We start from the raw sequence: 21,289 nt of genomic DNA on the forward strand, positions 1-21,289 counted from the left end.
TGCAATTCGTACATACCTTATGGCCTTTTCTGTGTAAGTCAGTGAATTTTTTTTTAACCTAGAATTGTTTAACTGATGATAAGACTTAGATAATCAATGATGATTATCAAGTTTAGGAACTAAATAAATTCTCCTGTCATTGTTAGCATCACGCTCTCTGATTGCATTTATTTGTTCTCTTTTGTGCTGTGTTTTAGGCAACTATATTTACTCTTCATTTCACTTGTGGCTTATGTTCAGGTAAATTTCTCCTCTGAACTTTTTTGCACTTTCCATTATATAACTTTCTTTTCCTCTCCTAAGTCACATCCTTTTTCGCATTTAACATTGTTCCTTACAAATGTCATTCAAAGACTTCTTTCTAATCTACCTACCTAATGGGAATGCTAGGTGGCAATGGATTCTCTTTGACATCCATTCTGAAGAAAGAACACTTTGATAATAACTTTATAAACCAGATTGGACAAATCAAGGAACCTAACTCTTCAGTGACTCAGGCCTCACATGCTAATCATGTAACAGATGTGATTATTATTACTGAATCATTCTTTTGAACCAGCAATTAGGAACACCCACATTCTATAAATACGGGCTCACTTTCCCAGACAAGGAAATGGGTATAAGACTCTAGTATTTATAAAAGGTATTTCATGGGGGCGCCGGGGTGGTTCAGGCAGTTAAGCATCCAACTTCAGCTCAGGTCATTATCCCACTGTTTGGGAGTTAGAGGCCCATGTCAGGCTCTTTGCTGGAAGCTCAGAGCCTTGAATCTGTTTTGGATTCTGTCTCTCTCTCTCTGTCTCTGCCCTTCCCCCACTAGTGCTCTGTCTCTCTCTCAAAAATAAATGAACATTAAAAAAATTTTTAAAAGATACTTCATGAGTTGAAACTAAGATATTTACAATGGAATTCAAGAGTCTGAAGAATGAGGAAAATACCATAAGTTTGCAAAAATAACAATATTGAGAAAAATACAATTTTATGCAATTTAAATACTGTAATTCACAATCTCGGAAAATATAGCTCAAGATTCTGCTGTTTGCATAAAAGTAAATAGTTATCAAAATTTTCCTATGTTTTGTCCTATCTTTCCAAAAGTAAATGGTTTCCTAAATTCCTTATAGCCCAGCGCCATCAGTGAGTGGAGTTCTTTGTCAACCACTCAAGAAAAATGCCAGGAGATACGATTATGTCAATTCAAAAATCATGCCAACATATATAAGGAATCTTTTAGCTTAGTCATTCCTAAGGCACTAACAGTAAACCAAACATGATTTTGTCACCAAAGAAACACTAAACATTGACTCTGCATCAGAACAACAACAACAAATCCTACTTTTTCTAAATTATTGAGAAAACAATCACTTAACAAAGCCTATGATACATGCAGATATGTGCTAAGGTCTAAACAAAGTGATACATAAACACAGAGTAGTTAAGAATGAATCGTATATCAAATCACAGTGAATTCAGAGTGCATGGCCTCTGTGATGGTCAATGGTTGGATTTCTACTGAGATCAGAAAAGTTCTCAGCCAGGGGAGCTAGGCCAGTGTCCCCATCTCAAGTCACAGTGTTCTTTGTTTTTTGTTAGTAGAATTCCCTCTCACCTCTCTTGGGAGACACCCATCCAGCTTAGAATCACTGCTTTTTTATTCTCTTCTACCTGGAAGACACTTTCACAATCACCAAGGCAATTTTCTTTCAACAGTTCCATACACTCTACTGTGACAGCCTCATTGTTTAAAAGAAAATACATTTGAGGGATGCCTGAGTGGCTCGGTCAGTTAAGCATCTGACTTCAGCTCAGGTCATGATCTCCCAGTCTGTGAGTTCGAGACCCACATCAGGGTTTGTGCTGACAGCTCACAGCCTGGACCCTGCTTCAGATTCTGTGTATGTCTCTCTCTCTCTGCCCCTCCTCTGCTCTCTCTCTCTCTCAAAAATAAATCAACATTAAAAGGTTAAAAATATACATTTGAGATAGTTTAAGTTTTAAGTAGACCTTTGTATTTATGATTCCAAATGAAAGACACAGTTTCCAATGCTCCATTCTCCTACAATAGTACAACACATCAACAGTTTTGCTCTGGCTTTACGATGAAAGGTGTTGATTTCCTCAACCCTCCCCTTCTGACTCAGTCAAGTGCACTCCCATCGTCTGTTTGCCCTGAGCTTCCGTCACTGCTTGAGAACAAACCACGGGTTGGGCTGCTCCCGTCACTTCAGATTGTGTCTCAAACATGATGAGCCAAACTCAGCCAACGTGCAGCCTGAAGAGTATTCACCCACGGAGCTGAGCCAAGTCCACAGTAGCCAAAACTCAGCCAACCACAGAATGGAGAGCTTGAGAATAAATGTTGGTTGTTTTGACTCATGCAATTTTTGGATCAATGATTATGTAGCATTACCATGACAATATTTGATGACGAAAGACATAGAGCTCTAAATTCTCAGTCACATTTCTTAAATGACTTTTTAAACCCCTACTCAACTAATGAAGACAGCTTTTTAAAATTTCTTTTTTTAAGTGTATTTATTGGTTTTGAAAGAGAGAAAGAGCACAAACAAGGGAGAGACAGAGAGGGAGAGAGAGAATCCCAAGCAAGCTCTGTGCAGTCAGTGCAAAGCCTGACGCAGGGCTCAAACTCATAGACCATGAGATCATAACCTGAGCTGAAACCAAGAGTCAGATGCTTAACTGACTGAGCCACCCAAGTACCCCGAGACATTTTTGTTTTTAAAAAGAAAGTATTTCATTCTTTCAAATTGTCTGGTCCTTCTTCATTCTATCTGACATCATCTGTTTTTTTTTTTTTTATTACCTTAAACTATAACTTCAATATTTCTGAAGGTCATTTCCCTTCCTTCACATACCTTTTTTTCCCCTACAAGCCTTATTATATATTACTATGAATCCTGTCATCCTGAAGTGATAATAATGTGATGATACCCTTAGTTCTAAGGGGTGAGGGGTAGTCCATTTAATCGTTTTAATTTCAAGGCCCTATAATGGAGGAACATCATCAAAAAAGTATGGGAAAGGGGATTAAGAAACCAGCACTGAATTATTTCACTTTGGAGTCTTTTTTCCATGAGAAGAAGCACATAATTGGTTTAAGCCACAGCCCATTGACATATGAGTTATGTATAGCCTAACGAGAATATCCCTAACGGGTACAAACATCTAGCAGACTGCAGGCCTGCTCCAATCTGTGTGACCTTCACATTGTTTGCAGGACAGTCTCATAAATAGAATGATGCAATCAAAATGCATTCTCACTCTACTCCCCAATATCTCTTTCTTTCAAGAAATTAATCACAAAACACATTGCTGATCCTATATCTGGAGGGAACATGGGACTAGACTGTCACTATCTTTCTCTTTCAGAAGAGTTCAATGTCAACTCTCATGATCTGAGCCAAGACAATACTACCCCATCTGGAAAAGTGGCATACTGCCACTTTATTTTTCTTCTATTAAACTTTTCAAGGTCATTTTGTAGTTCAACAAAGCCTGTCTGTCTTTCTGTCTCTCTCTCTCTTTCAGACACAGAGCTTTAAGTTTTGTTTTGTTTTGTTTTTTTAAGAATTCACTAATACATTCCCAATAAATGTTTTCAAAATGTTCATTGTAGCCTAGTGATTAAAGTTAACTTTATATTTTATGGATGAAATTAAGATGTACCAAGTATCATTACTTCTTCTAATGGATATAAGATGGACATCTAAAGCCCAGAATTCCTAGGTCATTATAGCAAATACCTTACCTACAACTTCAAGTTATTTTAATAACATTACTATAGAATGACAGAAATACAATAAACAACTTTGTGAACATCTTATAAGGGTGTTTAGATAGCCCATAACATACTCCTAACTCTCTAAAACATCCTATCCACAATATCCAAAACTATCCACAATAACCTATTCAACTAAACTTCTACATGAAAACAATAAGGAATATACTTCCTATAGTTCTTCTTAACACATTTTGTACAGGACTAAATTAGGAGTTTACAAAGCACATTCTTCTTTGCTAAATGACTTAAACAACAATGACAACAACAACAAAAATAACAAAAAAAAAGGAAGAGCTTCTTCTTGAAATTAAGAAATCAAACTAGATTGCTAGAGATTCAATAGAATTACAGGGAATTACATTTAAAACTCACTGGCATTGTTCTACCTAGAAGGTCAAAGGTGGACCCCAGGGGCCTTTCACATAACTCCCGAGGTAATTCTAGAATATACCTCTGTTGGCAAATCTGTCAGGTTTAATCACTTATGAGGTCTTGGTCAGATACATTGTTTTCTGATTCCAAGCTTACCTTTGAACAAGGCAGGCAGTTTGAGATGCCATTGCATTTCTCCACCCTTAAATATTACAAAATTATAGTGTCCCTTCTACGTGACTCAAGAGAGTCAAGGCAAAATTCTTCATACAATTCCATGGCTGCGTTACTTTGGATCAGAGAAAGCTGAGTGATTTAGAAAACTAATTTAAGTTTGGGAAAAACATCCCAGGACTGACAGATACCCAGAAAGATTCTAAGGGGAAAAATTTTTTTAAGAAGATTCTCTCCCAGATTTTAGGAGATGCACTTCAAGTACTTAACTCTTGCAGATCACTAAAATTATTTTTTATACAAAAGGAAAATGAGGTCTGTAGACTTAATCCAATAAACGACAAGAAGGTTTAAAATTGGAAGTCTTTGGGGGTTTTGAATCTTTGACACAGAGACCATTTTTTAGGAGTACATTCCGAATCTAATATCCAGAAGAGCTGCACATTAAATGCCAGTATTTTCTGTGCTCATTCTTATGTTTATTTATTCATAGAGTATTTTCTTTTGTTAAAAGAACAGTAACAAAGACACTCAAATGACAATATAAATTCAATAACTGGTGAATTTTATTGTTCAGTGAAACAGAAAGCCGTCTCAGATTGTTATTCTTCTATGGAGTCAAAAGAACATTTAGTGTCATGTTTAGTTGGGCTCTAAGGGGAGACTTGCTTCAAGTTAGCTAATAAAAAATATTATGTCTGGATAAAAACTTAGGGAATTTGTTATAGGATGAGGCTGGCAGTATCATAATTTGTGAAATGCGAAAGGCAGCTTTTCAGTTTATATTCCGTGGTAGGAAGAGAGAAAATGATAAAGAGTCAGTAGGGACCCAACACCTATGAAAAGTTCCAGGACCCCCCACACCAGGAGCACATTCATATTTAATGTATTACATTAAGGGCTCCCAGAGTAAATATTTTCCATTCTCCCTATAGCCATATTCCCCATATGCAGACAAATTAATGAACGTATATTCTGGAACTGTACATAAATATTCAACCAGTGTCTGTATTTATGCCCCAGCTTACAAATAACTAATGGTTGGCTGAGCCAAAATAATCATATATGCTAGACATGTAGGAAGGATTGCTGATTTCATTTATTATACCACCTGTGAACCTCCTAGGGGAAGGGCAGTCTAGTGAAATATTTTGGTGTGCTGACACAATTTTGTACTTGTTTATGAGGCTACGCCAGCCTTGTCCTAATTTCCTGTTGTAATTCTTCGCTTCAAAGGCCAAGTCCACACATGGGAAGAATATTTTCTGCAAACAATCTTCTCACAACTCTGCTATCTGTGTCTCCAATTGCCTCCCTGGGTCTTCTGTTCCTCTTTATACTTGTAACAGTCATGGGGGATTTCAGTTAGCATTTGGGGAAGAAGAAGTTCAACAGCAATGGAGGTTTTAGATTGCTATGTCAATTACTTGACTTTGCGTCTTCCTGAGCACAGGGGAGAAAACCTCTCTTCATTCCTGAGCTACAATTGACACTGAAAAAGATTTTGCTCCAATGCTTTTCACCAAGAGATCAAGTAGAGACAAACTGATCTTACTTTCAAGATCATGCAACTTTTCTACAAACCTGTTTCTACCCTTAAACAAAGTATCGATGTAATGTGGAGTAGCCTGAAAATATTAGTATTTTTTCTTTAGTAGGCAATGACAGCATCATATCCCAAGGGAATTAGCTACTGAACTTTTTCAGGCTTCTTATTAAAATGTGCAAATCCCAGCTGGGAAGCTCAGCGTCACCAAAATTGGGCAGAAAAGGTAGTCCTTTCTGTCATCATATCTATCAAAGAATACCTGAAGGACTGCATACTATGAATTTCAGCATTAAAGTACCTTTTGTCTTTCACTAAGTACAATCTCAGTGTTCACTGGGTCTCTGCCATGTATGTAGTATTAATACTTGTAGCTTGAAATGTTGACTTTTAGATATTTCCTTCACCTTACAAATTGATAGATGTTAGAGAAGTGTGAATTTTCACACTGGCTATCTCGATTTCCAAAAGATCAGCTAGAATATGCCAGTCCAGTGGAACCCACTGCTCAACCAAAGACAAAGTGAGCAATGACAAGTGTCATTGACTTTTCTGAAGATATTGGACTAATAATAAAGCCCCCAGATGGAACCAGATTGGGTAGAAAGAACAAAATGGAATTACTAACATCCGAAATGTTCTCACTCAAAATGATTTCGAAAACTATTCTGTTGACAACTAAAAGTATTATATTATTAAACAATGCCCAGTGTCAATGTCCACCAACGATTTTTCCATCCTTTGTAAAAAAAAGAATCTGGCATCATAATAAACAGCAAAAAAACTAACAATGCCCGGTCAATGGCTTAAAAATGTTTAGAAAGAAAATGAACATGCAAATAAAAATGATAATCAGAGTCGAGAGGGCACATTGCTTAACTGATAATTTGTTTGTTGTGCTTAAACATTGCAAAGGTTTCTGGTATGCATATCATGTTGTACCATATGTGATTCTGTTTTGCTTACAAGAAAATAATTGCTGTTGTCTGGTCTTTGGAATCAATCTTTTCTTTTTGTACATATACCCTAATGATCACATTATTAAAAATGTCAGTGTGAGTGTGCAGACTAACATTAAGTATATTTCTTCCTGAGCTGATTTTTTTCCTTGCAATGTATACATTTTCATCCGTCTTTGAATATTTAAGGTGTACTTTCCAAAACCATTCCTAAAAAAAAAATGTACTTTTTTTGTTTTATCTAATTATCTAATAAATTAATACAACAAGGGAGCTCATTAAATGCAAACGAGGAAGAGGGAAAAGGTGTTGCTAGAACTTAATTAGCAAGATACAAAGATACCAATTAACACCTATAGCTCAGGAAAGAAAAAAGTTTTTTTCATGTAGCACCATCAAAAAATAAAATCACAGCTGGTTACACATATTAAGTGGAGAGCAGATGAATTTTAGGCTTCTGTTGGCATTAGGGCCTCAGGAGTACGGGAAGAAAGAGGGAGGAGCAAGAGAGAAAAATTTCTAGGCTAGCCAAGAAAGCACTATTTTGTTAATTTGAATGCCGTCTGTTCAGGTATTTAGAAGACAGTCTGCATTTGGGGGAAAATTTTACACAAATTCTAAGCCAATACTATTTTATTATTTTCAATCCTTCATATAGACATCTTCTCTAAAAGTCACTGTAAGTGTGTAATTTATAATGCTAATTCCTGGGGTGCCCCGGGGGGCTATCAGTTAGGTGTCCAAGTTCAGCTCAAGTTATGACCTCATGGTCCATGAATTTGAGCCCTACATCAGGCTCTGTGCTGACAGCTCAGAGCCTGGAGCCTGCTTCAGATTCTGTGTCTCCCCTCCCCCCCTCTCTCTGCCCCTCCCCTGTTCACACCCTCTCTCTCAAAAGTAAATACAACGTTAAAAAAAATTATAATGAAAATTTCTGTCAATCCTATAATTATTTTCTCAAATCTAATAGTTTCTGTGTTAAACTTTGTAAGACATAAATCTTCATGGACTCCTTAGTTATCTAGTTACGGAAAAATTGCACGAATAATACAGTTTCCATAAACTCTTGGACCAGAGTTTCACGGACTGCTGTCTCACCTTCAGGTGCTGTGTGTGGGTGCACATGTGTGTCTGTGCGCATGCACAGCATTTGGGAGGAAGTTGCTGACGTAATGCCCCTACACCGCTTAATGCGTGAGTGTACAGGTCCCAAGAACAAGGACATTCTCTCTTAGAACAGCATGGTTACCAAATCAGGAAACATAGTGACAGAGTACTTTTATCTCCTCCACCATCCATGGTCCAGTTTTGCAAAGTGATCCAATAATGTCCTTTCCACCACGTACTGCATTTGTTTGTGATGTCTCTTTGTGTCTCCTTTAAACTGGAATGGGTACTCAGCCTTCTTCTGTCTTTCATGCTATTGACAGATTCGAAGAAATGTTAAAAATAAACGTTCTTCGTCTTTGGTTTGTGTGAGTTTTCCTAATGATTTGGTTCAGCTTATGCATCACTGGCATCATGCTACTCACGTGATGCTATGTCCTCCAAGTGTCACTGCCAGAGCCACAAATGTAAACCCCCATCAGAAACGTTCATTGTCATTACATTAATTTTGTCTAGTTGATTCACTGTTTAGATCTATGAGATCATTTTAAAGCGCCAGATTTTAGCTAATGATCAGAATTACTTTAAACATCGTATTATATATTCAGATGAGTCATGTTGTATATCTGGATATATTTCTACTGCTTTCGACTTCTACTGGCAAGCCCACACCATCTTAATATCAAAGTCTTAAGTCACATGCAACTAAACAACATTTCCAACATGTTTAGTGATTATAAAAATAATGATAATGATAATATAAATAATAAATTAAAACATACTCTTGAAAGCCCATGGTTTTAAACTTGAGAAGTTAAAAATTTTGATTTTCTGTTTATACCCTATACCAATTGAATGTATCTTGTGTACTAAAAAATCGTGTCAATTAAATTACACACTTATCAAAAGATTGACTGTATCTCTTTACTCTCGAAAGAGGCTTTATCCTAACTTAGGATCAATGAGAAGCTAAAAGGTGACTTTTTGTCTGACTGGGGAGATAAAACATGTATATTTAGTTCAGGGTAGAATACGAAGTCATATGCAATAGAAATAGAGGTAATGTGCCATTCTTTAGCCAAATTATTCTTATCATTAAAAACTCACATCAAGGTGGGGGAGAGGGAGCCTGAGTGGCTCAGTCAGCTAAGCGTCTGACTTTGGCTCTGGTCATGATCTCACCGAGGGTGAGTTCGAGCCCTACATAGGGCTCTCTGCTGTCAGCACAGAGCCTGCCTCTGTTCCTTTCTTCCTCTCTCTCTGCCCCTCCCCTGTCCATGCTTTCTCTCTGTCTCAAAAATAAATTAAAACATCAAAAATTTAAAAACAAAACCCTCACATTAAGAATCAAAATGACCCGGATCACCCTGTAAGTGATGCTATGTTTGTTTTCTGTATTTCACACATTCTTATTAATATACCACCACTTGTTCTAATCTGAACCAATGGACTTCTAGGTCTGCTGGAAATTATTCTGAAACTTCCTGTCATTTATCTCCCAGGTTAGACCCACTATTTCTTGCTTCCACAGATATTCACATTTTGTTTCGCTGAAATATATTTTCAAACTATGTTTTCCAAAGTTATATAAAGTCAATTGATTTAGGTCTTGTAAGTCTAAACTGTCATTTCGTGTTCTTACAAGAAAATGATAATTTGACTAAATAAGGTATTCCTTGAATTTCTGTTCTCACATCAGTTTTTGAAAGCATTTTGCAGACACCACTCCTTTGTCGTCTGGAACCTAGAATTGCTAAAGCCAGGGAGTTAAACATCCACCCAGAATACAGAATTTGAAAGCATGGTAGTGGTACTCCAATAATAAGGAAACAAATTTGAATGCACTAAATTCATTCTTGAATCCAACAGAGAACTAAGAATTGAGGGAAACCCAATACTTAAAACCCAGGGAAAGACAGGTCCCCAGAAGAGAGCCCAGCATGAAGGTTACCTCATTTGCAGGAGAGGATGGAAGGCAAGAAGGTGAGACCACCGTCATCCCCTTCCATGGAATATGAGAGAATTCTGTGACAGGGTCTCACAGAAAAAGTTTGAAGTAAACCTGCGCCAGTGTTGGTGCCTTCTACTTTCTCTCTTCTGGAGAACTTTCTCTCCGAAGCCTTGGCTACCATCCAGGTGGTCAAGTCTGACTTTCCCTTAGATCCCCACATGAGGCAAGGCACAGGGGGCGCTGTCCACAGCACCCCTGAGGACTCTCGGCCATCCTTGTTGGGTGTCAGATGTGTGCACGTAGCCAAGGAGACACAAAAATGAGTCCATGTGCCAGCTAAATGCAACACAATGATGTCAGTTATTACATAAAGACAGGGGACCAGGGCGCCTGGGTGGCTCAGTTTGTTAAGTGCCCGACTTCTGCTTAGGTCACAATGTCATGGTTTATGAGTTCAAGCCCCACATCGGGCTCACTGCTGACAGTGTAGATCCCACTTCAGATCCTCCGTCTCCCACTCTCTCTGCTCCTCCCCTGATGGCACGCTCTCTCTCAAAATTAATACAGATTTTTTTGAAAACTACATTACAGGGAATGTGTTATGGAAGTATGAAAGATGTAATCCACCACTATCTGACATTCTTTAACCTAAAAGCATAAAGTTCATAACTTTCAACCACATATTAATTTTGTGATGCTCTGAGGTAATAGCTGACCCAATAAGGACCACATACCCCAAGGGCTGGTTAACTAGTGGGAATTCTTCAATCAGAAGTGGCAAAAACATGCCACTCACTTTTATGTCAGATGAGGTTTGGTTAAACAATGTAATTGATAAAATAAAATGTATTTTAATTTATTAAATACTGATTTCCAAATAGCGGAATGCCTGCATATTGCACATAGCCCTTCCATTTCAGGAACAGGTTATAAGTCTCTGGCAAGTTTCAGGAACGCAAACCTGGTGATGGTGCCCAAGGTCTGATTCTGAAATGGCTTTGTATCCAGCTCCTGATTCAATGATTTCCATACAGTTGTCTGACCGTCAGTTTTACTGAATTCTTTCCTTAGAATTTTTGTCCTCTTGGGGCGCCTGGGTGGCTTAGTCGGTTAAGCGTCCGACTTTCGCTTAGGTCATGATCTCGCGGTTCGTGGGCTTGAGCCCCGCGTCGGGCTCTGTGCTGACAGCCAGCTCAGAGCCTGGAGCCTGTTTCAGTCTGTGACTCCCTCTCTCTCTGACCCTCCCCTGCTCACGCTGTCTCTCTCTCTCTCTCCTAGAAATAAATAAAACATAAAAAAAAATAGAATTTTTGTCCTCTGGCTGAGTAAGCATCTTATATGTGTGCCATCACAGCATGAAAAGCAGTTTAGTTCAAGTGCTTTTGTCTTCGGTTGTTCACAGGTGTGTGTGTTCAGCAGAATCGCATCCAAGACGGAAAAGAATAGGACCTCAAAGCCCCACCTCGCTCTGCGTCCAGAAGGCCAAGAGCACTTCTAAAATGACCTGATCATTACAAATAACGCAATAAGCTTAAGTCACGCCATGCACAGAGCAGACTTAGAAGTTGTCCCTTTCCTCTCCCAAATGACCTACAGTGGGGAGAATTTCCCTTTGGGGCCCCACCATACGCACTAGCAGCTTTGACTCTCGGCAGACTGTTCACTCAGTTACAACCACAAACACTCTGGTAAATTCCACGCTGCTTTCCTCTGTGGGGCGAGACAGACTGGGCAAGCCTGACCAGCAGGCCGTTCAACTATTCACCTTCAATTACTCGCTTGGTTCTCAGGCTCTATATTGCATCTGTGGTTATGAACCCCAAATCTCCCTAGGTCCCCGCTTGGAACACCACAACTCACTCCCTCTGCCTCAGTCTCTCACACATACTTCAGATGTGGCTTGCTACTTCCACCTTCACTTCCATACACTAGCTGTTGGGTATGTATTTATTTAAAAGGAACAACAATTTGGGGAGCCTGGGGGGCTGGGTCGGTTGAGCGTCCAGCTCTTGGTTCCGGCCATGATCTTGGTTCAGGTCATGATCTTGTTGTTTGTGAGTTCAAGTCCCACATCCAGCTCTGCACTGAGAGTGAGGAGCCTGCTTGGGATTCAATCTTCCTCTCTCTCTCTGCCCCTCCCCTGCTCAGACTGTCTCTAAATAAATAAATAAATAAATAAATAAATAAATAAATAACTTAAAAATAAAAAAACCCCAAAGAATACAGTGAACAAAGATTTGAGAAGTAAATAAATAGGGATTGTTGGTCTGCATTTTGAGTCCAAATCTGCATTTCACAACTTCATATCTGTACCATAAGACTTGCATTTCAAAACACCAGAGACATTCAGTCTCTATTACAGTGTCCCCAAAATATCTATTAATTTACTGAACACATATCATGCCCTAAAAGCCCCAGCATAGGCCTTTGATACACCATGCCTCCAACGCTTCCTACTGTGAAAGCTGGGTATCCCCATGCAATGTAGCCACAATGTAAAAGTTAAGTATGCATGTGAAAGCGCTAGAGCTCAGTCCAAAAGAAAAAGTTATGATTGCGTGGAAGATGTTGGATTGAGTGCTGATGGGTGAGAAGAAGTCTGGCAGGTGAACAAAGGGAGAGAAGGCAGTTGCAGGCGAGGGTGCAGACACAAAATGGTTTGTCTGGGAAATGAGAGCCTTTTCACGTGGCTAGCAAACAAGATGTGTGCAGAACAACTGTAGCGGAAAAGACTGGAGAAATGAGCGTGAATTAGAACAACCCTGAGGATGCTGGTTTTTATTCCACAGCTAAGGCCGAACCATGAGGAGACCAGTGGAAGCTGGAAACGAGGGGTGGGGCACCAGGATCCACACGGCCCCTTCTGCTCTGCACACTCTCTAACATCAGGGACCTAGGAACCTTGCGCTGTGTTGCGTAATTGTCAAGGAATTTATAAAAGAGCCGCTGTGAAAGAAAGGGGCGGCGTAGGGGGTGTGGGAGAAATGTTCCTAAGAATGTTGTGAAGAAATGGATCAAATTATGGGGCTGGCTGCCTAAGGAAAGCAGCAGCAGCAGCAGGAATTTAAACAACAAAGTTTGAAGTTGCCCAGAAGGCACTGGGGAATAAGAAGAAGACAGAGAGACAGGATGTGATATACTGGTTGCAGATATTGACCTTTCCTAGCAAAGGGGGGGCTTTCCCAGTGGCAACAAGGTCCCTGGTGTGGCCAGGAGAGTAGGTGGCAGACTGGGGTGTGCCTGAGAGTAGAGGTTCCTGAGGGGGAGGGCATAGGAGGAGATGACGAGCAAAAGCTGGGTCATGGAAAGAAGATGTGCACCAGGACTGTGCATCCCGTGGGGGTCTGCGAACTGAGGGACGCGAGCTGAGAACTGACAACCCACTGAGGTCACTAGATGAATTGGTAAATTGTAGAAAGGGCAAAGGGGAGCATTCTTCGAACTGCGTGTGGAGGGACCAGGAGGCAGGGAGGTGTGCAGGATGGGAAGAGACCGTCTGCAGAAAATAAAGATGCGGCGACAAAATGGAAAAACAAGGATGCAGAGGAAACAAACAGCAGGATATCATTTCCAAGGTCTCATTAGAGTCTACTGGAAGAATTACTAAAGGCATCAGACAGCAGAGAAGGCAGTCTAGAGTCAAGGGAACACTGGCGAACTCAACTTAGGCCAGTTATGCTTGTGATTACACACAAATGGATAACATCAACGTGACCTGAATTGGATAACAGTAAGCCAGAGCAACATCTGTGCCTTTTGTTTAACGTTCAGTGAAAATAACTAGTAGTCAATCTTTACCTTTCCCCATAAACTATAAGCATAATAATAAGAAAGAAATAAAAATAGTTTTTGTCAACTCTTGGTGCAGGAATTGACCAAAGTTTGCTGGCACTTTCACTTACTTTCTAACAACTGCGACTGGATTGAGCACTCACCATCCACAGCTGGGACTGCTGAGTTATATACCTCAGGTTCATACACATTGCTAAACAACTCAGGTGTTAGGGGAGCCATTCCCCTGCGCATTTGAAAAATTCTCAAATAACTTTTGACTCTTCCCAAACTTAACTACTAACAGCCTGTGGTTGACCTCAAGTCTTACTGATAATATAAACATTCAACTAATACATATTTTGTATGTTACATATGTTATATGATATATTCTTATAATAACATAAGCTAGAAAAATGCCATTAAGAAAATCATAAGGCAAGGAAATGCATGTATAGAATGCTACTGTATTTATTGAAAAAAAGTCCACATATAAGTGGACCTGCACAATTCAAAACTCTATTGTTCAAGGGTCAATTGTATATTTGATTCTAAGCTCTGTGATTTAATCTATAAGTCCTCACCAAAGAACATATAATCCCGGAAACTCATAACGAGAACGTTACAAACGGCAACTCTTCGTGGGATCCCAAAGTTCAGGTTAGCAAGTAAGGGAGAAGTGCAGTAGCTAAGAACATGGGTTTTAGGGCTGCAAAGATCTGGGTTTAACTTTAAATCCTGTCATTTCCTGGCTGTGTGACCCTAGGAAACTCACTAAACTTCTCTGAGATTTAGTTTCCTCATTCGTAAACTAAGGAACATAAAAATGCTGACTTCATATGACTGCGTGACCAATGAGATCATGCTTGGAAACACCTTAGCACAGAGCTAAATCAAGATTAGCTGTTAATGGCAGCTAATCCATTAGGCATATTATATTTAGTTCTAGAATATTTATTTTACAGGAACCTATACAAAACCTTTCCACATGAACTGTATCAAACTAAAAACATTCCTATAATTGCACTAAATAAAAGGATATTTAGGTTATTGTGAATGATCTGCACACACTGACCACCTGGGAGGTCATCTGCTGTGCTTTAGTATCAGGAACATGACAAAACTCCAGGATGCACCTTGGATTTAATATACAGCTATTACAATGCCAAATACATATCAGACAACAAGAAATCTGGTTAGAGTTCCTTTAAGTTTCTTCTAGACAAACGTCTCACAATCAAAAGGATGAATTGATTACTAATAAGAGAGAAAAGCACTTGATTCCATTAGCATCAGAATGAAGACTATACTTTGCAATCAAAGCAGGTCAACTTGTGCTTTGGCAATAATGGTGTTGACACAAAGCTGTTACTGTACAAACTGAGACCACCCTTGGCTAAAGTTCATGAAGAAAATTTCTATAAATATCAGAAAGCAAAACATTTGACTCGAAAAAGTTGCTAGAACTAATTGCCTGGATTCTCTGTTTGGAAATGGTATGGGGCAGCTGTAATTATTGGCATGTCCATTTTGACGTCAACGTGAGAGAGTAGCAGCTTTGGTTGGCAGCCCCACAGCGTTTCAGTTAGGAACATCCTTCCTCCAATCGGCCTGCAGGGCTCTGTCTTCAAGAAGGGCAAACACACTCTGTGTCCTATAGGGAGTCAGTTATTTACAGGAACTCAATAACTCAGCTTGAGCAGAGTGGAACAAAAGTACATTATATCAATGGACATTACCGCTTTTTAATTAAAAGATGTAGGGTTTTTCTTTGCACCTTATCTCTGCTCCCCTTTTCCAATTATTTGCAACAGCCTCTTGCCACCCAATCTACTACACTCACAGACTTTTCTAAGGATGGAGACAAGGTCAGTGGGTAGTGGACTCCCTTAAGAACACCCTGGGGGACACCGGGATGGCTCAGTTAGGTAAGCATCCGGCTCTTGGTTTCAGTTCAGGTCATGGTCTCACGGTTCATGCAAGCCCCACATCCAGCTCTGCACTGACGGTGTGGAGCCTGCTTGGGATCCTCTGTCCTTCTCTTTCTACCCTTCCCCTGCTCATTCTCTCTCCCTCTCTCTCTCATAAATAAATTAAACAAACAAACAAATAAATGTCACAGCATCATAATATTTTATCTCCCTGGCTTAGTCCGTTTGGGCTCTTGTAAGAAAAATGTCATAGATGGCCTAATTTAAACAACAAAATATTATTTCTAACGTCTCACACTTCTTGAGGCTGGAAAGTCCAAGATCAAGGTGATGGCTTGCTGGGTTCATGATGAGAGCCCTCTTCCTGGTGTGTTGATGGAAGCCTTTTTGCTATGTGCTCACATGACTGAAAGATAGAGATCATCTCTCTCGTGTATCTTCTTATGAGAGCACTAATCTCATTTTGGGCGCCCCAGCCTCCTAATCAAAACCTAATTGTCTCCCAAGGCCCCTCCTCCTAACACCATCACCCTGGGGTTTAGGGCTTGGGCATATGAATTTTGAGGGGACACAAGCTTTTGGTACGGTGCATTGCCCATCATCCTAATTTAACTAAATGTAACTAAATAAAATCAGACTGCATCAAGAGCTCAAAGGCAACATCAATCCAGCTGGAGAAGACTAAATCAAGACCTCGAGCGCATGGGAAAGGACAGCATGTGGGCTTTAAGGCCGTACAAAGAACAGATACCAAGAGACGCAGCATTGGCTTTCATGTTCATAAAAGGCATAGGTAAGGGTTTTCGAAAATTGGGATTTGCCGACCTCCTATGGGTTGAGACTCTAGATCCCTAGTGGTTGACTTCCTTAGGAGACATGATGTGCAACAGCCCAGAGCTGTTGATTAGCCCCCGCCACTGCGGAGCCCCTAGGGAAGGCTTTTTATTTCCAGCAGAGTAAGACTGTCTTTTCAAACATGAACCCACCTAGAAATAGATATGTTTTTTGACCAGAAAAAAAAAAAAAAGATAAAATGAGGATAAGTTCACTTCTCTCTATGGTAGGGATTTGAACTGTCTTTGTGTAGGGATACAATTATGAAATAGGTATTTCTTGACTGCAGACACCCTTCATTTGTTCTTTATTAGGGTATATATTCCAACGGAAAGGCATTCCAATGGATTAAGAGAGCCGTGGCACACCAGGAACAGCAAAGATTTGGGAAGAAAAGCTAAGGTGTCCCATCTGCATCTAGGTCACTTACTGGTGTGCGACCCATCACGTCACTGAAATTCTCCAGGACTTCATTTCCTTCGCAGTAAGTCATTTGGGGAAAACGTCAATATCTACTTCCTTGTTCTACTGTGAGAATTGTTTAGGAGAGTGCCAGCGAAAGCACGTTTTGTCTTAAAGAATGCTGTTAAAACATGGACGGCCATTTTATTTTGACAAATCTATGTCTGTGGAATTTTTCCCTTCCTTTCTCCACGTATCCTGCTCTGACATACACACTCCCGTCTAATGATCTGTGCTTAACTGGTGCATATGGACTAAAAGAAGGAAAGAGTTTTTTTCAGCTGATGCCCTCACTTCATGCTGTGAACATGAAAACACTTAAATATACCCCCCAAAAAGTGTATGGTTATGGCTGTGGCATTTATACACCATCTGCTGCTCTTCACTCAGAGCCTTCCCATCAGCCGCCATTGCCAACTTGCCATCACAAATATTATGATTACTCACCCACAGGTGCAACCGTACAGCATGACTCTCATTAAAACCAGCATTGTACATAAAAGAGAAATAGCATTAAATGCAATTCTTATACACTGAAATGCATATGTATGGATCTTATTGTCCTCCTTGACAATTCTTAACTTCCGCAATAAATGTTCCCAACTTCTACGCTGCCCAACTTTTGGGAATGAAGACTAATACACCCTAGTTTCTCTCGAGAATTACTTCTCACAAGATTAAATCTACATGGAGAGATTTAAATTCATCTGAAATTTTTTTCTCTTCTTTGATTTGTTTGTTAAATCATGTGTTTGTTAAATCATCATTTGCGATTTCTAATTTGTAGGACTAATTGCATCTACTTTGAATTCCGTATGAAATCATCTTCATAAAACACAGTGTAATTTACTGTATCATATTTATGGGAGCTTCCCATTGCCTTTCCCTTTCTGTTTCATATATTTTTAAAATGGTGAAACAAGTTATAAAAAGAATATTTGTTCTTATTCAGTAACTCAACATCTCTTAGACTTCATTATTAAAATAAATTATTAAAAATATTGAGCTATTTAAGTAAATGTTCCTGATACCAATTATTTAGTTCACACTATCAAAAAGAATATCTTTCTAATAGTTTCCATAGTTCTTGCTATGAGCCTGGCATGTTTCTAAATGTGTTACAATAGTTCAAGGAAACTCTATGGTACAAGTACTAGTCTCATCTACAGTTCATAAATGGAGAAACTGAGACTCAGGAAGATGTGCTAAGTTGCTCAATGTTACTTCACTAGTATTTTGCAGAACCAGGAAATGAAAGTACAGTTCATGCTTCTATAAACTATGTCTGTGATTCCCAAACTTTACCATGTGTACGAACCACCTCAAGAGCTTTTTAAAACATGGAATAGGTTTTCAGGCTCCCATGCTCAGAAATTCAGAGAGTCAAGGAGAGACTCAAATATCTGTGTTTCTACCAAGATCGCAGATGATACTGAAACTACTGATGCAAGTACCACACTCTGAGAGCCACTGAACATCTGTTATGAGGATTACACAAAGACACCGAGATGTGAACCCAAATAAGTCTTACTATTCACAGTCTGCAACTGCTAAAACTAGGTTTTGTTTTAGAAGAGGTCAGATTCAGTCAACCAATGTATTAAATGCAATACTGATATTCAGCCTTATGTGAAAGCATCTTTCAGTAGAGATAGAGTCAAATGTCTTTGCGTTTCAATTCCTTCTTTGACAGCCACGGCAGTATGATATGAGGCAAATTGTGTATCTTCACTGAACTCCAATTTCCCCAATTGCAAATGGACATATTTGCTGTACCGAGGTTTTGTGTGGTTTAACTGAGAAAATATGTGTACAGCACCTACCGTAAGAACTCAGTAGTGCTTAGCTAGGAAGTTATTTTCATGGGGCGCCTGGGAGGCTCAGTCAGTGAAGCGTCCAACTTCAGCTCAGGTGGTGATCTAGTGGTTCATGAGTTCAAGCCCCACATCAGGTTCTGTGCTGACAGCTCAGAGTCTGGAGTCTGCTTTGGATTCTGTGTCTCCCCCTCTCTCTGCCCTTACCCACTCACACTCCATCTCTGTCTCTCAAAAATGAATAAATGTTAAAACATTTTTTAAAAAAAAGTTATTTTCCTTCTCAGGTTATTCTAATTCGGCAAAAAAAAATAATAACAAATCATTTAAATTCATCAATGATACACTGTGAAGAATAGGGAGAAACAGCTTAAAGGGGAGGAGGAATTAAAATACTGGAGGTTGTATACAACAAAACTCTTGTTTGATTCAACTGAAAATTCAATTACTTTTGCAACAAAAGTAAAACATTTCCTGACTAGCTTTCTTCCTCATAGCTTGAATGAAGTGATTAAAGACCATTATATTCTCCTGAAAGAGTCCCTTCCCAATAGGAACTTAGTAAGCATGTTAAACTATGGGACCTGCTTATAACGAATACGATGCTAATGGTTAAAAATAAATGTCATGTCTCAACTCCCTGAATTCATCTCTTTCCATATGTTGTTACATAATGTTTTCTAACCACATGTAAATTTAAATAGTTTCCCTCTTTTTCTGATTTCTAAAACTTATTGCCCATCTTTGTATTCCAGTCTCTTTATTACAAGTTAGGAGGCCAGGGTGTACGTTTCTTATCAATTCTAATGTTGGGCCAAAATAGTATGAGGAAAAAATTGTGGAATCAGTGATTTGATTGCCATCCAAACATAACCTGGGTAATATTATCAACTTCCAGCATACTTTCAATAATCATGAAGAATACTGCCATACAACAACTGATTTAAAGCACTGGTTTTCTTCCAATTCCATGCTGATACCTCTTGGCCAGTGACCACTAACTAGGAGAATAGAATACACATACAAGATCTTGTAACATGAAAACAATAATCTCCACCTAGAAGACTTGTCTTCCAAAGAATTGGTGAAACTAATCTATGGCATTAGAAGGCAGGATAGTAATTATCTCTGGGATGGGGCACAAAGGAGCCTTCTGGGACATGGTAATATTCTCTTAATATCTTATTTTTATTGGCATCCTGGTTACATGGCTATGTTCACTTAAAGTCCATAGAGATTATGGTTTATGATTTGTGTGGTTTCTGTATACATGTTAACTTTCAATAAAATTTTACATTACAAAAGAGAGTCAATTCCTAAACTCAGGGTATTTCCCCATGCTCCAATACTTCCTGTTTATAGAACAGGTGAAGAAGAAGACTAAATCACTGTATATATATATATATATATATATATATATATATATACATATTCACTCCTAAAATTTTTATTTTTGGTCTGCCATTCAAAGAGGCTTTCAAAAGACAACTTTTCTTGAAGCATTTTCATTTCATGGCCTGTGTAAATGCACATTTCAAAAGACTGTAAATGGATTCTTGTTTTATGGGAGCTCTTGGTTTCCATTTCTTTATCCAAGTCAAAAATCATTGCTAAATAAAAATCAGTGACCTAAATTCAGAAGCATGATCCAAGCCAAGCCCATCTAGGCCTGGAAAGATAAAAAATCACCATTTTCTAGATTTATTTATCTTGTTCCTATGCTCCAATGGCATCATTTCAGTTTGTAAAGACTTTAGAATAATTTGTTTTCTCTAAACCAATTTGTAACATGTCAAAGGGAAATTGCAGTTTTACAGCACCTGGGGGAACAAGCTATCCCTTTCCATAAATAAAAAAAGTGATCTGCATAAATATGTACTAGGATATCCCTATAGACTTTAGGAATTTTATATATGAAGGGGAGAGGTGTGAATACAAACAATTAAAAAATTACGTGAGGCAAGTTACAACCTTCACTACACTTTCCATATTCTAATTGTCTAATAAATTAATATCAATGCTGAGAGCAGGTTTGTACAAATATGCATTCGGGATCAGAGCCAGCTTCTTCTGATAAACACATCTCTTCCCACGGAATTGGATGTTCCAAAGTAGAAACTTTGAAAAAAGTCTTAGGCAAATATGAATAACAAGGTATTCGGAAGATCCAATATACTGAATTTGAGAATTCTGAGTTATCTTTCATTATACTGCTCATCAAATGGTATTTTACATTAATCAGCCCTAAATGTGTTTCCTTCCTCTCTGCACCTCGATCGTATTAAGCAGACAGATATGCGATAGATGAAGCAGGGATGAATGCCTTCCCATTGACAAGCTGTCAGAGGATATGGAAAACTCTGTCCTAGATGAGAGGGAACAAAAAAATATATATTTTTTGAAATAAACGTCTTCATTAATCTCTTTCCAAAAATGGATGGTGTTTTGAGTATTCGGGCTAACACTTAAAGCCTGAATCAAGTGAAAATCTATGCTCATAGCATCTTTAGTCTATGAGATGTTCTGGGGCACATCCGCCTCCTTTATCTTTCCCTGTTGTCAGCGA

Source organism: Hyaena hyaena, unplaced genomic scaffold (assembly GCF_003009895.1).
Source record: "Hyaena hyaena isolate Hyena2069 unplaced genomic scaffold, ASM300989v1 scaffold_22, whole genome shotgun sequence".
NCBI lineage: Eukaryota > Metazoa > Chordata > Mammalia > Carnivora > Hyaenidae > Hyaena > Hyaena hyaena.